The sequence below is a fragment of the Gymnogyps californianus genome, chromosome Z (assembly GCF_018139145.2).
Source record: "Gymnogyps californianus isolate 813 chromosome Z, ASM1813914v2, whole genome shotgun sequence".
Taxonomy (NCBI): Eukaryota; Metazoa; Chordata; class Aves; order Accipitriformes; family Cathartidae; genus Gymnogyps; species Gymnogyps californianus.
In genome coordinates this window covers 50,004,928-50,027,416 of record NC_059500.1, presented here as the reverse complement: position 1 = coordinate 50,027,416, position 22,489 = coordinate 50,004,928, and the positions used below count along the sequence as shown (strand labels likewise).

Below are 22,489 nucleotides of genomic sequence, written 5' to 3'. Positions count from 1 at the left end.
GAGAAGGATTTCTGAAGGGTGCTGTTTCCCTTTGACCACACACCAATGCGCTGTGTGGGAACAGAGTGAATGGGGAGCAGTACCTACTTCCAGTCCTAGAATAACTGAAAATCTTGTACTCTCTGGAGACTGCACTGGCTGTGCGCAAAGACAGCATGCAGGAGAGGGCACCAGTAAAATATTGGAGGTGGTTATGCTCCAGGAGTGGGAACCCTTGCCTTGGAAACTGTGGGAGTGACCAGCCACTTGGCTTCTTTCTCTCCTCTGCCTTGCTGTGTGCTCTTCCAGTCCTGGTCAGAGAGCTGTATCTCAGCTTTTCTAAAGAGAGGTCACTTTACCTTCCTCCTTTTCCATAGCTTGCTTTTTTTTGTAGTCATTGCTCTTCCTCACTTCACTGGCTTAAATGTTCATCCAACTTCTGTCCGGAGTTGACATGTACTGCATGCATCTATGAGCCCTTTTATTGTACTCTGTTGATTCTGCTTTGCTTATTGACCCAGTCTAAGAGGAGGAAAGTTCATCCAGGAAGAACGAAGAGCATATAATTTGTCCTCTATTTAAAGAAACAAAAGAATTGCTCCTTTATATTCTATGACATGGCAAGACCACAGACCTCTTCCTTTATCCCTGCATTTTGGCCCATACGTTGTCTGCTAGCAACCAGGTTCCCAGCTCATGGGTTGGGGGATTTCAGATTAGTTTCTTAACTGACTGGAAAGAGAAGTCAGGGAAAATGGACTGAGGGGTCATTCCAGGATGTTAGTAAGAAGAGATTACTGGTAAGAAGGCAAGTAACTTTCTCAGGTGTAAAAAGCTCCACCTGTCACTGCATGAGCCGCTGAGTGAAGAGCATACCATGGCAGAGAGAGGGCTGGTGAGCTACGGGAAGTTTGTTCTGGCCAAGAAGCCTACTGAGTGTTGATATTTTAAACTTTAAATGCTAAAGGCAAATACTAGCATCCTGAGTAGGGGAGGGGGAGAATTTAAGCAGCCATTGACAGGAGACTAAGGTAGAGTTTTGCAGAGACCGTCAAATTTATTCTCTCCTTCTCTCCCAGGATGTAAGGTTGTGAATGGACAACCTCAAGGAAGCCAATTTCCACAGCCTTGGGTGGAGATTTTTACTACATGCAAACATTGGTGATCTACAGTCTGGACCTGGAGACAATGTTTTAGAAGTATCACTCTACACTGCTGTACTGGTGTGAATGTCACAGGGAGCACTGTCCGGAGAATCAAGAAGCCGTAGTGGCTAAACCAAAAGTCACAGTTTTCTTTAAAAAAATAAAATAAAACCTTTAGGTCAAAAGTAGATATTTGAGGCAGTCATAGGGACCCTTCAAGCTCACCATAGTCACAGCTGTACAGGTGCACAGCAAGGTGTGTTGTTGCCATATTTTGTTGCAATTGCAGTTCCTCACTGGATTTATAATGGCACACCCTGAAATCACAGCAGGCTTTCTCATCTCCATCTCTGAACGTGCCTTACTGTCAGTGTTGATTTTCCGTGCACCTACCAAAATTAAACTGTAAACCATGATCCCATCAGGGGGTAACCAAACCATTTGATGAGCCTGGTGTTGTCAAGAACTGGTTAACCTCAGCAGCATGTCCAAGGTGAGACAAGCATGTCAAAATAGAATGAGCTGCATGACAGGAGAGTTACATGTGTATAAGCCACAAGTGACCACAGGTAATTTGTGTTGTGTAGAAGTAAGCCACAAGAAGGAAGAAGAGTGGAACAGTACGGGCCGAAGGAACTGCAGTACGGCACTGAGGAGCTACCAAAACCTGGCATGAGGGTTTTGGACTTTGGCAGCAGCCATGCCGAATAGTGAGCCTCTCAGAGCCCATTTTAAAATGAAACCCATATCCTGCCTGTACCAGCAGCTGGACAAGCAATCCTGGCTTTCAAGGACATGTAAGTTCAGAGTGAAAGATTTTATTTGGAAGTATTTAAGCCAAAATGTAAGTCCTGCTTCATACATTAAACATGCAGTGAATTTTCTGAAAGGCTGGGTTTTGTGTTCAGAGGAAGACTTCCTGGCATGTTAATAGTTTTTACTAGACACAGGAAATTTGAGTTCCAAAGGCGACATTTTCAGAACCCTTTGAACATATGGAAAACAAGGTTATAATGGAACTTCTCTGTAGCTTAATCATACCCTGTAGTTCTTTGAATACTCTGACTATACAGACACATGCACTCAAGTTAATAAGGTAAGACTATTAATCTTTCTGGTAACCAGCTGAACTGATTAATGAAGTAGTATATTTTGCAATACAATATACATTAATGCAAGCAAGTGACAGAGCAGGACAGCGCTCAGCTCTTGAGTAGAGGAAGTAGAAAAAGTCAGAGGAAGATGTGACTGCCAGCAGCAGGAGGTCAGTCTAGGCCAAGAGCAGCTCTGTCTGACTAGGATGAGCAAAGGCAAGTTTTGTCACAAGAGTGGTACTGATTGCTAAGGCAAAACCAAAGCAAAGCAAGTTCCACCTCTTTCTTTATCCTCCCAGCCTCCACCCCCATCGTCTCTATCATTAGCCCTCTCTGTCTTCCTTCTGCTTCTTACTCAGCCAAAGAAAGGAAAATATGTTGGAAGTAGGAGGAGCTGAAGCAGCAGGAAGGTGTGTAAAGGCCATGTGGAAAGCTCTATCAGACTTTACAGTGTGTGAAGGAAAGTAATACATGAGCCTCTCCAAAGAAGGTGGCAAAATTAACTTACAGCCTGTAAGTAGAAATACTACCCATTTTTCAGTAAAGAATGTATTTTACATATATGCATATATTGATGCTCTCTGTATAGAGGTGGAAACGTAGGTTGGTAGATTAGAGGAAGAAACTTAATCAAGCAGTGCTTTCCCGTTACAAAGTTACGTGGTGTTTTCTTCTGCACCAGTGAAAGGGGTTTCTTTTTTCCCTACTGGCTTTACTTTCCCTCCCTAAACCACATCCTCTCGTGTTTTCTGCGAAGTTTTGATGGATAAAGTTTTCTGGGAAAGCACGGGCTTCTTTGTTTCTGTTATGCATTGTGCCTACAACTCTTGTGGCCTCAATTCAGGAATAGGATTTGTTTCAATGTCTTTTTTCATTACTACTCCATTTTTAAGGCTGAGCTGTGGTAGTGGAATGGACATCATCAGAATTCAGGCTCCACCTGCACAAGCAAGGCTGCAGTGAGTCCTAACACCTCTCCCTGAAAGTAGGGTGAAGACTAAAGCCAGGTCACACCAGCAGGACCCAGCATCATCCCTAAGCCAGCGGTGTCCGCACAGAGAGGTCTATCCTACCTAAATTGCAGTCCAGACCAGGGTGGTCCCAAGCCCATCCCCAGCAGCCGCCCCAGGGCCTGAGGCAGGTTGCTGCCCCCATGGCGCGGACCAGAGGGGTGGCCACCCTCTTTTAGCCCGGGGAAGCCAGGGCCAGCAACTGTGGTGGGGAAGGCCCCACGGCAGCCGGTGTGGGACCACACTGCCATGCCGCCTCCTCTCACCCCACACCTGCTACCCCACAGCAGGCAGGCGGAGGTGCCATGGCTGGAGGGGAGGCGACCACAGGACGGTGTGGCAGGGCAGACACATGGCACCCATGGGCTCCTCTCCTTCCCCCGCCAGGAGCGCTTGCTCGGCATCTTTTTTTTTTTCTTTCTTTCTTTTCTGTTTGTTTTAATTTTATTGTATTTCCTATGCTGTGGGAGGGAGCTGTGGCCAAAAATAATGTTGCCAAGCCGAGGGGATTGGCACACGCTGCCTGGAGTCTGTAGCAACAGCGGAAGCTTTAAATAGATGGAGCCCTGGCTGCAAGCTGCTCCTGGAAGGCTGGCAGCCTTGCCCCAGCGAGGGGGAACACTGGCTGAGGGTGCAGGATGAGCTGCACCTTGCTGCCCCTGTGTCCACACCCGTGGGGTGTCTCACCCCCATCCATGTGCAGCTCCTTGGCCGCCCCCAGCTCCCTGCTCACCCCTGGGGCAGGCTGACGGGCTGCGATGGCTGGTGATACAGTCCATCCCCTGGAAATAACTCTGCAGTTACTAGAAATCTGTCATCAATAAAGCTGTGGTGGCCTGGTGGGACCACGTGTGCGTGCGGGGGGGAAGCCTCCGCTCCAAGTGTTACATGTGTGAAACACCAAGTGTGGCGAGAGCTAGCCCAGGGAAGTGTTATTGGGGATGGCTCCACAGCCCCACTGCCATGAAAACTGCACAGTGCTGTTATTTCATCAGACGTTGACCACCGGTGAATTTTCCAAGATAAAGCAGATACATGATTTCTCTCTCCTCATCCTTTCCCCAACCCAAAAATGATCCCCGTGGACAACTCTCACCACCCCTAAGTAAACAAGAACCTCGAAGCCTGGCAAGCCGAGTCAACCCCTCTTCATTGGGTGACAGTGGCATGGAGCAGTGTGACGAGCAGGAACCTCCAGCGCCCCGTTTTGTAGCAGTGCACGACAAAGCTGCCTCCTGCAACTGTGTGAGATGTAGGAGGGTCCCAAAAACAGCTCCTCTGAAGCCTGCAGCCTGCAGAGCTCTTCGGTGGGGGAATATCTCCCTCTGCCTAGTGCTTGGCGTGCAAAGCAAGCACTAACTCCTGCAAAGCTTCAGCGCTGAGCTGCCGTCTGTTTGTTCCTGCTGATTGACTCCTGTCTCCTTCTGCCTCTCAGCCCTTATTCCCGCAGCCCTCTTCATTTCTGTCTTACAGCAGCCGCCGATTATTTCGCTCTCCCGGGGGGTGAGGGCCTCTCCCTCCCCTCCGGCCGCAGAGGGGCAGCGGCAGCCGGTGGGGCAGGGGCAGCCCGTCCCGGGGGGCGGCGGCAGGCGCAGCAGGCGGGCGCTCCCGGCAGCATCTTTCCGCACTGTGTTTTGCGGCCTCTCGCTGCTTCCACTTGGCACCCTCGCTGCAGAGCAGTTTGGCTTGTCCCTCCTTGCGCTTTCAAAGGCTGCCTGTGCACTGGAAGTCACTTTCTCCGCTTGCTAGCTTCGTTTCCGAACTCCAGATCTGCTTCCTCCCCACAACCCCAATCTCCCAAATAGACGACCTCCAAAAATGGGTCGGTTTCTCCCTGTTTCACCCAGTGTATGCACATTTCCTTGACTCTTTTGTTGTTATTCTGAGCACAGAATACAACCGAGTATTGCTCGGTCCTAAGAAAGAGCAATACTTTCAGTCTGATACCAATTGCTTACGTAGGGCGAAGAAGAAAGCAGTTAACACGAATATATACTTAGGATACAGGAGACATATGTTGGCCATTTCCTCTCTGACATCCCTGTGTTACTTTTACGGCGGACCGCAGCCCCGCTTACGAGTGTCCCGAAGGATACTCTTTCGAGGACAATGACACAGAACAGGTAGAGGCGCCGCTACGCCTCCTTTAAAGAGCCGACCGCTTCTTTTTCTCTCCCTCGCCGATGGACACACAAACCACGCAGAGAACAAGGAAACCTTCAGCCTCTGAGGTTTCACCAGCTCCCAAAAAAACCCACCCCAAACCAAAACAAAACAAAAAAACCACCCTCCACTACCGGCTTCAGCCGCGTTAGGAAAGTTTCCACTCGCAATTGCCGCTGCAAAGTTGGCTGATGGATCGACTGGTATTTTTCGCTAAAATTCACGTATTTAAGCCCGAAACGATGAGCGCGCCGAACCTTCTCCCGCCGCCGCCCTGCCCCCCGAAAACAGCCCACCCGAACAAACAGCAAACGGGCTCGGTCCGTCGCCACGAAACCCGAGCAGAGCCGGAGCATCGGCAGCAGCCGAGCGGTCCTTAGCTTTTGTCTCCGTACGCCGCCTTCTTCCTTTCTCTCCTTCCAAACTTTTGGGCGCTCGCTCTGAGCTGTATTTATAGACCTGGAGCCCACGGCTGTATTTTTCCTTGTGCCTCCTTTGGCTTGGGCTTAAGTCGCTGGCAGGGAAAATAAAAAGGAGGCAGGCCGGCGGGCAGACAAACAGGAGGACAGAAGGGGAAAAGAGCTGGAAGTCCCGCAGAGGGGACCCGGAGGGAGGCTGGGGCAGGCGGCCGGAGGTGCGGGGCTCCCCCCTGCTCCCGGTGGAGGAGAGAGAGGTAACGGGGGAAAGGTCCGGCCCCGGCTCGCTGGGTGGGGAGAGGAAAGCCTCTTGCCTCCGGGCAAGGGGGAGGTCGGGACGGCCGCCCCATCCCGGTGGGGGGGCTCGGAGGGGCCAAAGCGGGGAGGGAGAGCTTGTGTTTGTGTCTGGGGCGGGGGGGAACGACACGGTGTTTGCAAGAACCTGTGCTGTAGGACCGGGTGAAAATAAACCGCGTACGAGGGGGACACGGGCTGCCGCCCGCCCCCGCCGGGGAGGCCGGGGAAGCCGGAGCGGCGACCCGCCCGGAGGCGGCGGGCGGCAGCCGGGGGCCGAGCCCGCGGCAGGGGTCGGCGCCGGCCCCGGCCCCGGGGGTCAGCCGGGGAGGGCCCGGGGGCGGCGGGACGGCGGCGCTGAGCGGGGATGCCGGAGGGCTGCAGCGGCGGCTGCGGCGCCCGGGGCCGCCGGGGGAGCCCGGCAGCGAGCCCCGGGGCGGCGCGGCTCTCCGCGGCGGTGGGAGGCTGTGCGGAGCTGCTGGGGGGGGGGACGCCGCTCAGCTGGGCTGCCGTGGGTTGTTTTTTCTACGACGTCTCTATTGTGCTTTAAACAATCAACCCCCAAAACAAACGCCACGCCGCTCACGAGAATAGGGAAGTAATAGCTATCTGGAAACGCATTTATTGGAAAAGGGGAAAGCTTTCCCTGCCTGCAGAAAAAGTGATTGGGGGATTAAAAACGTGGGTGTTTGGGGTTTTGCTGTTGTTGTTTTGCTTTTTGGTTTTATTTTCCCCTACGGTCTGCAAGTAAAGAAGCTCTCTCTTCCCGCGGCGTGGATGGTGAAAGTCTCTAACCAAATATCTCAATAACGTGGATGGTGTAATTGTCATGTTGTTAAGCATTTCCTTATTGACGGGCACCACACTTAGCCTCTGATCTCCGAAATGGATGTCAAAGCGGTTTCTGACATCTTTAGAGAGCCTGTCCTGCAGGTAAGTAGAAAATGTGAAGCTGTGGCAGGAGCTTGCTTTTGGGCTGAAAATGAGACTTTCAGGTTTGGCTTCGAGTGGCAGAACGGCTGGAGCAGCAGCATTACACCCGGCTGTGCCGTTCGGCATTATTATTATTACTTGTTCAAACGCATTCTGATGTGCCATGAGGAAGGTATAAAATTAGATTAAAGCTCCCAACAACCCAACAAATCCCGTTCAGAGCCCCGGCTCTGGACTCGGGCTTGTTTAAATCACTGACACTTAAGAACAAAACCCTTTCACCCTTCACCTCTCCGGGCAGATTTTTCTGTTTGATTACATTAATAATTTAATTTCTGTTTCCTACTGGCCCTTCCAAGTGGGCAAATCAACCCCCTTCCAACACGGGTGGGGGCTGTTATTTTTAGCTCGTTCGCTGGAACAAAATGTTCCAACGCTCCCTGCTTTGAATCTCATTGCGGTTTGACTACTCTTTGATATGTAAGACCGTCGGCTTTCCTTGTCAAACTACCTGTTATAGGGAATGGCTCCCTTAGCTTGGCAAATCACTCTCAACAAAGCAGACAGGAACATTTGCCTAAGTAAAGAAACGTTTCTAAAATGTTGCAGGGAAATACCCGAAATATTAAGCTGGTAAATCTGCTGTAGGTGCTACTCTTATGATGACCCTAACGGTGTGCCCAGCTATCAAAATAAGTAAGAACTGATCCAGATATTGCCATGCCTTCTTGTCCCCTCGATAAATACGTTTTGTCGGCACTTGCTGAACAGTTTTGGGGAGTTCCATATGCACTTCATAAACAGCACTAAAAATGCGAGTCTGATTCAAATATCATTTAAATAGCCCTGCTCCCCCTGCCCAGCTGCAGTTCTGCAGCTACTGTTTCCGTAAGAGTACTTCGAAGTGCGTTTAAATATTTCCCCCCCACCTCGCGTTGTCCGAGAGCTTCCAGCTGACACGACTACTGTGTCCATTTTAAAAACCTGTCTCTGTGTTTAGCTACTAGCTGCCCAACATAAACGCAAACAGCGCTATGAAGGGACACAACAAAGTAGGTGGGAAGGGAAAGGGAGAAATCCACTTCTGTCAAGTGATGCCTCCTGAAGAGTGAATTACACTAATTCAGACTGTAAAAGCTAGCGTCCTTGAGATTATAGTGCCATACGCGTTTATACGTACGCATAGGTACAGCCTGAGGTGTAGAAATGATAACAGGAGTTTTAAACTTCATGCCTGTAGATTTGGAAAGTTCTCATACCACTTGCGCCTGGACACCCGCACACATCAGCAAAAACACTGCATTGAATTAAGTGCCTGATCACTGCGATCTTCTTCACAGGGTTTTCTGTTACCGCCAGGAGTATCCTCATGTACGATGCCCTCCGTGGCCAGGGGCCAGCGACTGAACGAAGTCAAATGAATGAAATAAGTGCAAACTAGTCTTCTTTGCACAGAGAGGTTGAAATGCGTGTCAGGCGAGCGTCTAGAAAAGACGAAAATCCGAGTTTTGCAGCTCCAGATCATTACATGCTCAGCAAGGGAGCACGATCATTACGCACAAAAGAAAGGGGCAAAATCCTGCTCGTATAGTGATTATTGTTATGACAAGGAGCAATAACTGCTTTGGTATAAAAATAGTGTTTGTTACGGAGAAACTGAGTGAGCAACCATCCAGATAAACATTCCCTGCGTGTAACAAGCCTGCTGTCTTCGTGATGTTTCGTGTGCTGCTAACCCCCCTGCCCTTTTCAATCGTTATTGCCTTCTTTTTTTTTCTTGTAATTATGCACATTGTTTCCCACTTACCCTAATTTCAGCACTAAGGCTCCGAAATTGCACAGAGAAATAAAATAAAGGCTATTTTTTCCTGTATGTGCGCATCGATAAATTCAATATCTATTCTTACAGTGCACTAACATTTTCGTATGATTGTATCGAGCCCACTCAAACTAATATTAGAGTCTCTAATTCCTCTGTATTTGTAGTGCACCTTAGCTGCTTCTTCCTGGTTCTTGAAGAATAGCAATGGACAGGTAGGGAAAACCCTACAAACCCGGAGTGCAATACTGACATTGTTCCTGAAGTTAGGCGCTTTTTCTTTGTATCGCTATTTCTCTCTTTCTTGCAACATCCAGCCGGACCGGTGTGTTTAAAACAAGCGGACTGGTTGTACGCGAACAGATAATGAGGGGCACACGTACGGAGAGCCTCCGCGGCCACCCAGGGCGCAGGGGCAGCGGGTGCCCTGCAGCCTCGCTGCCTCTCCGCTCCCTGCCGCCAGCTCCACTCGGGTAGAAAGGCACTGGCACGAACCGCAGGCTGCAGCCCAAAGCCGCGCTTCTCAAAAAGGAGAGCAAAAACGCAGGCAGCAAGCAGCAGAGCATGCCTCGCGAATGCGTTCCTAGCCTCACACAAGAATAAAGCCTCCATAAGGAGACCAAATACGAAGTAAGAAGCCCACAAACACAACGCAAGGCATGGTTCGGGGGTGGTGGGGAGCGGGGGGACGTGCGTCTTTTGTTCGCCACGGGTGCGCTCGGGAACCTTCATTTCAACTCTGCGTCGTATTTGTTGCCAGATTACCAGGGTGAAGGCGGACGGGGTTTGCCAAGGCGAGGGGTCCCCCCGCACCTCCTCGCCCTCGCCCCCCGCACGGCCCCGCGTACATCTTTCCGCGCACCCGCAGCCTCCGCCTCGAGAGCACGGGGAAACCTCCCCAAGACCGCACCGACCACCGCCCGCACAGTCAGGCCGCCGGGATTTCTGCGGTTGCCGCGGCCGACCTGCCCCACTGCCTCTGCACCTGCCCGGGCGAGGCCCTCCGCCTGCTGCCCGCGGGTCCCGCCCGGCCCCGGGCACCCCGGGCAGCGCGGCTCGGCGCTCGGCGCCGGCGGCTCTCGCGGGGCAGCGGCGCAGCCTTCCCGGTCCTTCACCGACCATTTCGTGGCTTTTACTCATTTATTCTTACACGCAGGCGGATTTAAAAACCCCGCTGACGGAGCCGGTGGAAGAGCGGCAGCGGCTTTCCAGCGAGGCCGGCAGCAGGCGGGCGGCGGTCCCTCCGCCGGGGCGGGGGTGCCGGCTGCTCGGGGGGGCACCGCACCGCACCCCTCCTCGCTCCCACCCCAAACCCCAGCTGCCGCCTTCCCCCGCCCCGCGCCCCGCTGTGACCGCCGGCCCGGCCTCGGCCGGGATTATTTTTAGGACGCCCGAGGCTTTCACCCCCTCCGGAGGAAAAGTCGCCTAATTTGGTCAGAGCTTCTCCGCACCACCGGGCAGAGGTGCGGAGCGCTCCCGCCCTTGCGGCAGGGCACGGCTTCCCCGGGGCCACCGGCGACACCTCCGGCCGCCACAGACGGGCGAGCGGCCGCGCAGCTGCCGCGCTCCGCGCAGCGGGCCGCACGGCACGGCACGGCACGGCACGGCGCCGCCGCGGCCCCGAGCCCCGGGAGCCGCCCCCGCGCTGCTGCAGGGCCCCCCGCCGGCGGCGCCGGGGCGGCGAAGCTCCGGGCGCGGCACATGCGCGGCCGCGCAGCGCAGCGCGGCCCCCGCGCGCCCCCTCGCGCCGCCCGCGCGCCTCCGCGGCCCCGGCACCGCCCGCTCGCGAGTGGGGCTCCGCTGCCGGCTGCAAGGGTCGGCCCGCCGGCTGCGGGACTGCCCGCCCAGCGGCGGGGCTCGGCCTCCCGCCGGCGGGGCCCGCCCTGCCTGTGTGCCCTCCTCCCTTGGAGCTCTGGGCCCGGCCTCCTGGGTGTGGGGCCCAGGCTCCCCCCGTCCCCCCAGGCCACGGCACCTCCCCAAGGGCGCGTGCTGGTGGCGCTGGGGCCGGGCGCTGAGCGTGGGGCCGTGTCTCGGTTCCACCCCTTCAGCCCCCGCGTCGCCCTCCTGCACCCACCCCAGCTTTCCTCTGGGGCGAGGAGGCCCTCTCCATCGCTGGGGGAGGACCAGGGCACCCGTCTGCACCTCCCGCCTGCTCCACACCTGGGTCAATGGTGACAACCAGCTGGCCCCACTCCCACTGCCGGCATCTCCCTGTGCCGTCCCTCGAACGCTGGCTCGTCTGACCCCGGCCCGAGAGACCCGTCCTCTGCCCAAGCGCTTCCGCAGGGCACGTCCCCCTTCTCATCACAGTACACAAGGGCATTGCAAACATGGCTTCATCTACTGGCACGCAAACCCCTTGGAGGTGAAGGGACCGTCAGCCTCACGTTATGGAAGGGAAGCAAAGGTAAAAAAATACTAAGTTTATGTGCCCTGCTTGAAGTAATTAAAGTCTCGTTCTACTTCAGGTCTCCTAAGTACTGCACAATAATGCTTACGGACACAAGTCTGTATTAAGGCTCCAGAATTTACCTTAGTTCTTAATTTACTGAGGTGTGGTGAGTGCTTAAAACTGTTTACTGGTATCACTGCATGCTGCTTCTTCATTAAGCAAACTGAAAAATAACATTCTATGGAATCATCCTGGCAGGTTTACCAGCGAGCTTGATGCCTGCGGAGATGCTTATGCACAGCTTTTCCACAGAGCTGTCAGTTTCTTGCAGTGTAAGCTTTGCGCCATGTGCTCCCGAATGCCCTCTCATCACGAAGAGATATCATTGTTTGCTGAGGACCTTTTACTCCTCCCCACCCCGACTTCTTAACCAGCTCAAATCTAACATCAGTTAGCTGTTTATAAGTCATCACTGTTACTACCTCCCTCCGCCATGCAACCAAATCTTCAAAGGCAGCCAGGTTGCCAGTGTCATCCCATTTTATGAAACAGGGAAGCTAACACCAGGATGCCATTACCTCCACGAAGGGCAGAGTGTGCAACTCCTGATCTCCGCTTTGCTTTAGGCAGATGAGGCTGGCTGCAACCCACCAAAATGGAGAGCATCAGCTCCTACCATAGTCACTAAATGAAACACAGTCTAAACAAAGTCTTTGTTTGACGTATATATAAGCAAAACAAAGAGGCATCTTCACGAATAAGAGAAAATGAGACTTAACAAGGAAGGATGAAGCACCTAGATTTGTTCTGTCTTGAAAGGAAGGTTGAGGAGAGCCATGGTAGAGTTCAAGCACAGCTTTAATGGTGATGGGGAGAGGAGAGGGAGATGACATTTTTTCCTTGCCATTTGAATATGGCCATCCCTAACATTTCCAGACAGAGTAGCTGTCTGGGAATTTGTCCTGCATCTCTAGGAACTGAAGCACATATGGCATGTTTAGAAATGACAAGTGGGGCAAAGGTGTCTCTTAGGATGCCTGCTGTTAGATAAGCCAAATTAGATATTGGTGTAATTTATCAGAGCTGGAGGCCAGCCCGTGTTACAGTAGTCCTCCTCGTGCTACCTATGGCCACAGTATGCCTCACGTTTTTTACATTAATTTCCTTCCCTTTGTGACCCATGCATGAGTAATGGTGCCTCTAGTCTGCTGAAGACTGTTGAACACCTAAGAAGCAATATCAAGTGTGAATGAAGATCTCGCCCAGAGACTCCAGCAAGCCCAGTTGCTACATAGGCTGTCACATCTTCACAAGGACAAATTCCTCAGATCAGAGGATAGCAGCAGGGAGGGCCATGAGAGGAAGAAGGTTTTGAAAGGGTTACTGAAGTCTTAGTCCTATGCACAAGGCTCCACCCAGTCTGGTAATGGGGCGATGTTCAGCGCATATTTCTGGGCTTAACTCACAGTATCTTAACATTACCCCTGGGATGAAATATACCCTCTTTTATGAGCCCAGGAGTGGTAAAATAAGAACTTTGGTGAAGTATGCAGAGGTCATCCTAATTCATGAAAATGAAACGGGTTCCCTCCAAGAAAGATTTACTGTGTTTTGTTACCATATTTTTGGACTGCCATTGTTTTCTAAATCTTTTATGAGGCTTTTATGATTTTGTTAAATGGGAGTTCATTTATAGGGAATGTTCTCCTACTCCCTTCCCCAGTCAAGGCCCTAATATGCAAAGTCAAGTTTCGTTTTTATTTTTCGCTTTGCAGTTCACCTCTTAGAAAGCTTTTAGATTCTGAAGGAGAAGAACCTCTCCTACAATGGTAACCCAGGGGCCAAAGGAAAGCAAAACAGCAGTGTAGCTTGCTGTTATGTTTAGGGGACTCCTTGTGAAGCCTATTTAGAGAAAATCACGTGGCAACCATGAAGAGCATACTGACACTATAACTTCACCTGGTTTGGGGGTTCTCGATTTCATTTCTTTAGATCCTCTTCACATCCACACCCAAGGACACTGACTTATGAGTAAAATGGTGTGACAGCGTAGCCTTGAAGACTGTTCATCTTTGAACACCGAATCAGGTTCACTACCTCACTCTGCACCCGCAGCAGAACAGACAGTGAGGCTACCTACATTCTTTCTCAAGTGGCCTGATCTGCTGCTGCTAATCAAGTAAGTGAATCGCTCATGCCTGAAAAGGAGAGATGCAGAATTCGTGGGGGACTCAGGGTGATGAGCTCCACCATACCTTCATAAAAATCATAGTTTTTATAATTGGCCTGTAAGTAAAGTTTAAGAGCAAGGAGCCACAGCAAGTTCTATTGATAGTGAGCTGAATCTGCGCTTGCCAGCGGCTTTCTAGCTGACCCCCAGAACAAAGAAGGTACCTTTGTTATTAAAAAATTCCCTGTATCATTCCTGAAAAGGCAGCCAGAATTAGGAGGTAACTGGTCCTTTATTTCTGAGGCAAGCTCTGCTGAACAGCTGATAGTGAGCAGGAGGGGATCGTTCAAACATCTGTCTTTGTAGCGGAGTTGGAAGCTTCTGAGATGAGTCTTCATAACTGCAGTTATAAAGAAAAATGAACAGGCTGATTTTAGGGCTAGCACGATTTAAAAAAATGTTTTAATTCTTTGACTGTGCAAGATCTTTCACTAAAAAACAGAGCCTATACTGTGAGGCATTTCTTTGTCATTTCATCCCATCTGTTAGGTATGTAAGTATTAAGAGTGCTACTCTTTTTTTCAGTAAAAAGGTACAAAAATTGATGTGTCGCCCTTCTTTTCATCAAAGGAAGGATGTGAGCAATGAATATAGACTAAGGATATGTTTGTGGCAGTTTGCTGTCATTTTGCACAATTCCAGAAGTGTATGTAAAATGGAAAGTAGGGGCCAATAAAAGCAATTTTCTGAGTCCTATTAGCTGCCAAGTGGAATCACAATATATGGTTAGCTGGGAATCTGCAAGATTTCACACCTAATTCTACTGGACTTAAATTTTAATTTGCCATCAGAACAAAACCTCTAATTGTGAGCAGAAGCAGCTTATTACATCTTTTATGTGACTCTGACTCACACATTGACCAAACTGTAAGGAAAGAATTTTCCCTTGCATACAGATGATGATCCTGCTTGGATGTTCTATACCTAAGAATTCTTCATGATTTACTAATAAGAAACAGAGAATGAGAGGAAATTATCTTCATCTGTTTCTCTCACCCGTAAAGCCCAAAATAGACAAAGTGTTAGAGCAATTGCATACCCTTGCACCTTCTTCAGTTAACTTCTCTTGCACAGTCCTCAACTAGCAAGCTGTTAAAGGAAAGCAATATGTCGGGAGAGGAACTTTTATATCTCAGGTATCAGTGAAAGGCTTGTAGTAAATACAGGAGGAAAACATAGAAAAATAGTAGAATTAGGAGTTAGAAGAGTAAAGGGGAAAAAAGAGGAAAAGGGGGCCTACTGAGACTTCTCTCTCCAGACACTCATGATCAAAGCCCACCACTGCCATTAGGCAATCAATCTGCAGTTGCATACATAAAACTTTGGCAGTATATAGTCTCCACTGCTTTCAACAGAGGCTTTAGACATCTGAAACTGGGCACTCTCCCAAAATTTAGATCCAGTTGCACTATACATTCCAGAAAAGACAGCACCAAATCAGAGGCCCTCTTTTACCCATGTTATTTTCAAGCTGCAGTGTATAGAAGAAAACTTATGCTCCAACCCCCACGTTTAACCTCTTGGGTTGGCTGTGTTTGTGTCCTCCAGCTTCATCAAATGGCACACACTGCTAGTAGGCAATTACTGCCTAAATGCATTGTTGTTTTAGGAGAGATTACGGAAAATGTGTGTCTGTCCTTCCTGACTAATTCCTTCCAGGATCATTCAATCACCTACAGACTTCTTTATTTTGTAAACAGAAATCTACATTGACATAACATTTTGTAAGTGTAATGCAACTTGTTTCGTAAGATGCATGACCCTGAATCTCCTGATTTGTCTTGCTTTTCAGTTTTTAAACCTCCGTGCCTTTTGTGCTGGGACATTCTCCTGCTCTTGGTTCAAAACTGGTCCTAGCAGCCAGCCAAAGTTTTAGCAGCTTCCTATTCTTGCTCACTCCACAGTCAGAGGTTTTTCAAGCAGCTGCACTGCATTTCCTTGCAGGGAGATGAATTCAAAGGAATTCTGCAGTCACAACTGAAGCACAGAGGGCAGCCTCAGTTACTTAATCCTAATCTATTTACCTCTATCTCGAGATGCTTCTGTCTTCTTCTGATTAAACACCTCTTTTGAGATAACTTAATCTCAGTGTATCTGAAGAATACAGAGGCTGCCCTACATTTACTAGATTTTACAATTCCAGTATACTCCATTTCTTAATACTTTATCTATCTTTCATTCCATTATCAGAAAAAAGTACAGTAGCTATAGATATACAGGACATTTGCTGAGCTCTTCCACATCCACACAAATGCCCTGTGGAATGTGCAGCCTCCAGTGAAGTTCTGCAGGGGAGATCCTTCTACAAGAAAAAGTCAGAGACCAAACACCACTTAATAGGATACACATAGAAGTGTGGTGAGATCCAGAGCATGCCCATGAAATCATCTGTGTATTTATGATAAGAAGCTCACTCCCTCTTGGATAACCTCATGATTGCTTTTGTTAAACCCTTGGCAGCTTAAAAGGCATCTTGCTTTCCAGCGTCTGGGCCTTCTTCCTTTTTCTTTTCTTCTCTCTTCCCCGTACAGGGGCCCCCTCTCTTCACTCAGCTCCCACTCTCCCTCTCAAATGACATTCTTTCTGTACTTGTCTGCGCAACAGCACAAGGCCCAGGCTGTGCTTCTAAAAGCCAGGAATAATGCCCTAGTCTCTCTGAGTGATTGATGTACTATCCATGGAGAATACTGTGCCTTGGTCAGACGGGTTCGCAAAGCCATGCATGTTAAGATAACCTGCTAATCTACTTTTTACTTTCGCTGTAATTTAAACAGAAGAATTTGGTGAATGTTCCTTGACTATATGGTCTTTCTTGTTGTTGTTGAGAAGCTGAAGCCCAAGATTTCAAGGCAGATCCAGACAAGGAATCACACACAGAGTTGTATGTTATAAAGGTCTATATTTAATATTTAAAAGAATTAAAACTTGAAGAAAATATTTTACTTGAACAGATCTACGAGGCAAGTCTTTAGTTCAGGCAGTACTGCCTATTCTAATTAAACACACACATAGCCTTGCTTTGACTAGCATATCTAGAGAGCTCCTAGCAGCTGGCATTTCCTTTCCTAAACCCTCGGCCTCCTCTGCCAAGGCCAGACGTTACACAAGTACCTTCAGTGTGTATCCAAAGACTAGAATACAGCCCAGGATGTGGATACTTGCCCATCTTGGGTGAGTGGAGACATACTGCTTCACCTTATGCCTGAGCCTGCACCTGAGGCATGCAGACATCTGTTACAAGACAAGCTCCGAAGTGTTAAGATATTCCAGTTTTACTGTGATCTTAATAACCGAGAGCAGTTCTATCCTTTAATGTTACAGGGGATGTTCCTGTTTCCATCAAGTCAACAGCAGAATTCTCATTAACTTCAGCATTAAATGGGAATATTCACTGAGCACCTATCAGAGGAAACAGATAAGGTAGAAGTCGGAGAATTGTAAATGCCTACACTGAAAAGCTTGATCCAAATGTCCTGAGATGCTGGCAGTTCAGATCTGAATCCAAGCTGTGCAGTTCAGCAAAAGCTTTATTGATAACCCTTTAAGAAATTAACCTGCTGCTTTTCTCCAGTTATGATTTTGTATAAGGAAAGCTTAACCCTTAGGACATTGACATTTTTCCAAATCACCAGACAAACTGTCAGAGCACAGCTGGCTTTCAGTCAAAAACTATCCTAGGCAAGCTGGAATTTGGAAGAAAATATGGTAATTACTGTATTAATTTATATAGATAATTAAACAATTTAGTTAATTTACAGTTTCTAATTATATGCTGCTATATGTTATGTTTCCGTATCTCTAAGTCTCACGAGTGAAATCAGAACTGAAATGACTCTGTAAAGCTTACAAAGGTTTGCCAAGTTTCAACTAAATGTTGCCATCTACTGTTAGAATAATAATTAAAAAAACAGAAATGGGTGAAACTAGCACTGTAATTGTGGAAGAACTCAGTGGATATCGGCGTCCTATTGTGCTGATGCACAAGGGATTTTTCTTTGAATGCACAGGCAATAGTATGTCCGTAAATCCTTCTGTATGTCAGAGGGAGAATAGAGTTCATTGTTTGTAAGATCTCATTATGATTACTTTTCAGCTTCTAAAAACGTTGTAATAGTTTCCAGATCCAGCATTTATGGCATTCAGTATGTTGAGAGAAAATAGGCTTAATTGAAAAGCTTGTTCTAAATGTTCCTCATCTATGCTTTTTTTGACGAAGCACATAGAACAGTGATAGTAATGTGCGTAGCAGTTTTCTAAACATTTAACTTCTCCAGTATTAAAAGTTTAAAACACCCGCTCCCCTTTACTGACAAATGCATAAGGGGTAGCTTTACATGAAGATCAGGCACGAACATCTGGGTGAGGACATGAAGACCTATCGGTTACAGACAGCTTCTGTTCTGAGCTGACAATAGAAAAACTACTGTCAGTCTTTTACTTTATGTGCAGCAAAAACAGAATTTAAAAGGGGTTAAAAATCTCAAAGAGGAGACTATCCCTGAAGCTCCAAAAGTGAAGGCAATGTGCGTGTTTCCATGTATGACACTGGAGCAGGAGATGGATCTCAAGCAGTTATGGGATTTCTGGATTCCTGCTGTGTGTGCCTCAGCTGGCATACTACACTTATTTCTCCATGTCCCGTATTTGCTCATTGAAAGGAACCCACTGAATTTTCTACATCAGATTTTGATGGAAAAATGTAGTAAAATATATTCACCTAACAAGGCCTAGTATGTTTCAAACAGAACTTCCCGTAACTTTGAAAAATCCTCTTCTCATGTGTTGTTTTATTACATTCTCAAACAAACATCCTCATCTGCCTGTCCCAGGCAGGAGTTGTGAAAAGGTTAGAGGCTACCCATAGTATCTAGAAAAGAAGAAATCTGAATACAGAAAAAGCAAGACATGCATAGTATGATGCAGTGCCACCTACAGCTGGAACTGTGAATTATAAATGATTTTTCGGTAGGACTGTAGGGACTTGGTGTTGCTGCTGACAGCAGCATTGTAGAATGGCTCTTGCTCAGCTGCGTAACACAAGATAAAATTGAGGGAATATTAGTCAAGTTTATTGTTTCAGAGTTTCTTTGAATTCTGTCAAATTATGTTTCTTCGCGGTACAGGAATATGAATTTTTGTTATGTAAGTTCTGATTCAGCAGACAAGGCAGTTAATGTGAGATGCAATGTAGGATGGATTGAGAGACATCGAGCAGTAGCCCTTCACCCTGGAACTGTGTACTGAATAGTTTGTTTCACCTTTGTGTGTGTTACCAGCATGAAAGGAAGAAAGGGTCAGCCAAAAGCAGTATCAGAAATAACGTATAGGTCGCTTTGTTAGGAGTTATGCAACACAGGCCAAAGCTCTAAGAACTTTTAGAGATACAAGAAGGATGGAGTTAGGAAAGCCCAAACTTAGCAGGAGTTGAAATTATCAAGGGACATGAACAGCAACAATAAGGGCTTCTATGGAAAAGGCTAAGACACCCAGTGACTTCTTTGCCTTGATTTTTACTGGTTCTGTTTGTCTCCAGGTCTCCTAGGTCCCTAAGCCTACTATCAAGGGCTTGGAGAATGAAGCATTACCCAGGGTAGAGGAGGATTGAGTTAAGGAGTACTTAAGCAGGTTGGACACACACAAGTCCATGGGACCAGACAGAATGCACCTCAGGATGTTGTGGGAGCTGGCTGATGTCCCTGTGAGGCATTCTGTACCATCTTCAAAGTGTCATGGTGTTTCGGAGAGGTTTCTGATGACTTGAAAAAGGTAAATGATGCACAGCCTTGTTCAAAAAGGGCAAGAAGGTTGATCTAGGGAATGTCAGGCTGGTCAGCCTCACCCCAGTCCATGGTAAGATTATGAAGTGAATCCTCCTGGAAGCCATGCCCAGATGACTGAAGGAAAAGAAAGTGATTGCAAGCATGGATTTAGCAGGGACAAATCATACCTGACCAACTGGATTGCCTTCTACAACATCCCATATAGACAAGAGGAGAGCAGTGGATACTGTTTACCTCAGTTTAGTGAGGCCTTCAGAGCAATCTCCTGTAGTATACTTATAGCCAGATTAGTGAGATATAGACAGTATAGACGAACTATATAGTAGGTGGAAAACTTTCTGGACTGCCAGGCTTGTAAGGTACTGATCGGCATTATGAAATCTGTTGTTGGATACTTGCGACATTGTGCAGGAATCAGTCTGGGGCTAGAAGTGTTTAAAGCAATCTTTTGCTTGCAAATTTTTTGATTATGAATCTTTTGATTGTGAATAAAAAGCAAACTTTTCTAGCTTCCAGACTCTTAAGGAACTGAATCCAAGCATATGCTGAAATTTGTTACTTTCTTTGCTTTCCTAAAATGGTATTCCTTTGTTTGAGTCTCCTTTTTGGGTTAGAACTGTCAATCTATCAAGACAAAGGCTTGTCATAGCATGCTAATGCTAGATCTGATAAAGGAAGCATCTCAGTACGCATGAGAAGTGTCTACTTCCAGCAGATTTTCACTTCACCATCCTTTACTGCAGCTGTCCTAACCCCAAGCTGTTTTGGGAGGTGTCCTGCATTAACTCTAGTGCCTTTTCAGTGGTGGCAGTAAGAATTGCTTTAGAGTTAAAAAAGCTAGCTCTGATTTACTTAATTCTGGTGATAGGTTGCCTGGTGGACACCACAAGAAAACTCCAATAGCAGACATGGCAAAGTTTTTACTAGGAATTCCTCCAGTCTAATGCTGTCAGTGAAAACGTTTCCCAAAAAAACACAGTGGAAATATCTGGCTTCAGCATGTCTATAGTGTTGCTGCTCTGATGCATTAAAAGGCATGTCCTGTTTGTAGATGAGTTGTGCTCTTTCTCTGCATAAGCAAACACATCTAGGGATAGTTTCCCCTTAGCCGGAGCAGAGATACAGCATGAAGAAGGAAGCAGTGGCCAGTCCAGTCTTGTCCATGCAGGAGAAGGCTCAGTGGGGATCTTATCAATGTATATAAATACCCGAAAGGAGGGTGTAAAGAAGATGCAGCCAGGCTCTTTTGAGTGGCGCCCAGTGACAGGACAAGATGCAATGGGCACAAACTGAAACACAGGAGGTTCCCTCTGAGCATCAGAAAACACCTTTTCACTGTGAGGGAGACTGAGCACTGGCACAGGTTGCCCAGAGAGGTGGTGGAGTCCTTGGAGATATTCAAAAGCTGTCTGGACACAGTCCTGGACAACCTGCTCTAGGTGTCCCTGCTTCAGCAGGGGGGTTGGACCAGATGACCTCCAGAGGTCCCTTCCAACTTCAACAATTCTGTGATTCTGAGCAGCTTTTCCCATAGGAAATTGTGGCATAGTGTACTAATCCCATCTTGTTTAAGAATAGCCCTTTTCTACGGTAGTTAGCAGTGTATGTTTAGATACGAAGAAGCTGAAGGTAACATGCAGATCTAAACGTGTAGCTATGCTGAAGCACACAATCTTCCTATAACCATGTAACAAAGCAAAGAGTTCCCACAGTTATGCAGAAAGGCAGTTTTGTTCCTTCTTCGCTTTCAGTTTTGTTCCTTCTTCAGCATATGCACATTACGGGTCAAGATTTAAGTCACATGAATAAAACCCCAAAATGTCTAGGTATGTAACAATCAGGTATTAGACTGCTACAAGGGGCAGGGAAGAGGAGTGAGATGCAGTGGGATTTATGAAAACCAGTTCCCAGAGGGTCTTAAATTAGATGTGCAAAATAATACAATTTAATATGGAACATGCTTTCTGTCTGTTTTGGAGACAAGCTGATCTGTCCAAGAGAGCTTTCTAGGCTTAATTGGTCACAGTTCCTGGTAAGGACAGAATGTTACAAACATTTATGAAACTTTGCAACTTGGAACAGAAACATGTCACACATCTTGGAAGCTCCTTGGTTCATACACAGCAGTTAGTTAGCATACGCTGAGCCCCAGGAGAGAACGATCAAAAAGCCAAACAGTATTTAGGAAGGGGACATTTTTTCACAGTTGGTTTTTGTTTCTTACCAAACTTTGAAAAATGAGGACAGATTTTATGAAATGTAGTGTTGTTGTATGTCATTATTTAATTCCGATTTTCATGTCGTTTAGTGTTTTTCCTTAAGCAACTGCTGGAGACTAAGGATTATAATTAATATATAATATACTAATAAAATTATTATGATATAATCACAGTTTGCATTAATAAAACAGCATCCCAAAAAGTAGTTATCTGTTTGTTCTCCCCTTCTGCACAAAGGGGAGCTCCAAAAATGTTCTCTCTTGGTGTCTGAATGGTTTCATATCAAATCTCAAGATTTTTAAACAGGTCTCATGCCTTTGAGAGAGAGGGCTGCGCAGTTTTTCTGCTGTCATGGGAAAGATAGATGTGAGGTATAGCAGGCAGTGAATGAAGCTCTTCAGGGTTGAAAGAGGCACAACATCATAGTTTCCTTTACTATTCAAAATCTTGGTTTCTTTTGTGAGCTGTGACCCACACCCCCATAGAAAGGGGTGGCTTTCTAATGACTGGTGAAAAACACTAGTCTCAGGAAAGGCCTGTTTGTCCCTTTGGAGCCAGTAGTCTTCATCAGTGGTTCAACACTCCTTGTAGATAAAGCTTTGATTCCTTGTCCTGTAAGTGGTGCTTTTAACAAGCAAGATCAATAAGAAAATCCACTTTCCTAAAATGAATGGCAAAGCCCCAATCAATGCCTAGCCTTCGTCCACAGGACCTAGGCAGATCCATACTCTTTTCTGCAGATCCAGCAGAGGGAGCTTGTTTTTCCCAGCAAAAATGCTCAGTTAAATATTAAGTTGTTTAAGATTTTGGGGAAAAAAGTATTGCCTAACCAGAAGTAGTAAGTCAAAATTACATGAAACAAGTTATTAATTCTTAACAGATAAATCATTTGGAATGGTTTTCATGGAGTGTAACTAAGTGTAAGCGTATTTGTGTAATCCAGTCACACAAAAAAAAGCCCTATGCTCTGTGTTTGACAGTAATAATAATGTCATTGTGCTACACTTTTAGTCAA

At 47.5% G+C, this 22,489-nt stretch overlaps 1 protein-coding gene and 1 long non-coding RNA gene across 4 annotated transcripts in view; one reads left to right on the top strand and one right to left on the bottom strand.

Annotated features, from left to right (window-relative positions):
- Positions 1 to 22,489, bottom strand: part of NFIB (nuclear factor I B) — a 275,853-nt gene that overhangs the window by 188,135 nt on the left and 65,229 nt on the right. The window lies entirely within an intron of this gene.
- LOC127027859 (uncharacterized) lies at positions 6,696 to 8,907 on the top strand. The gene is made up of 2 exons (XR_007767836.1): positions 6,696 to 7,034; positions 8,375 to 8,907. It is a non-coding gene; the product is annotated as an uncharacterized LOC127027859 (long non-coding RNA).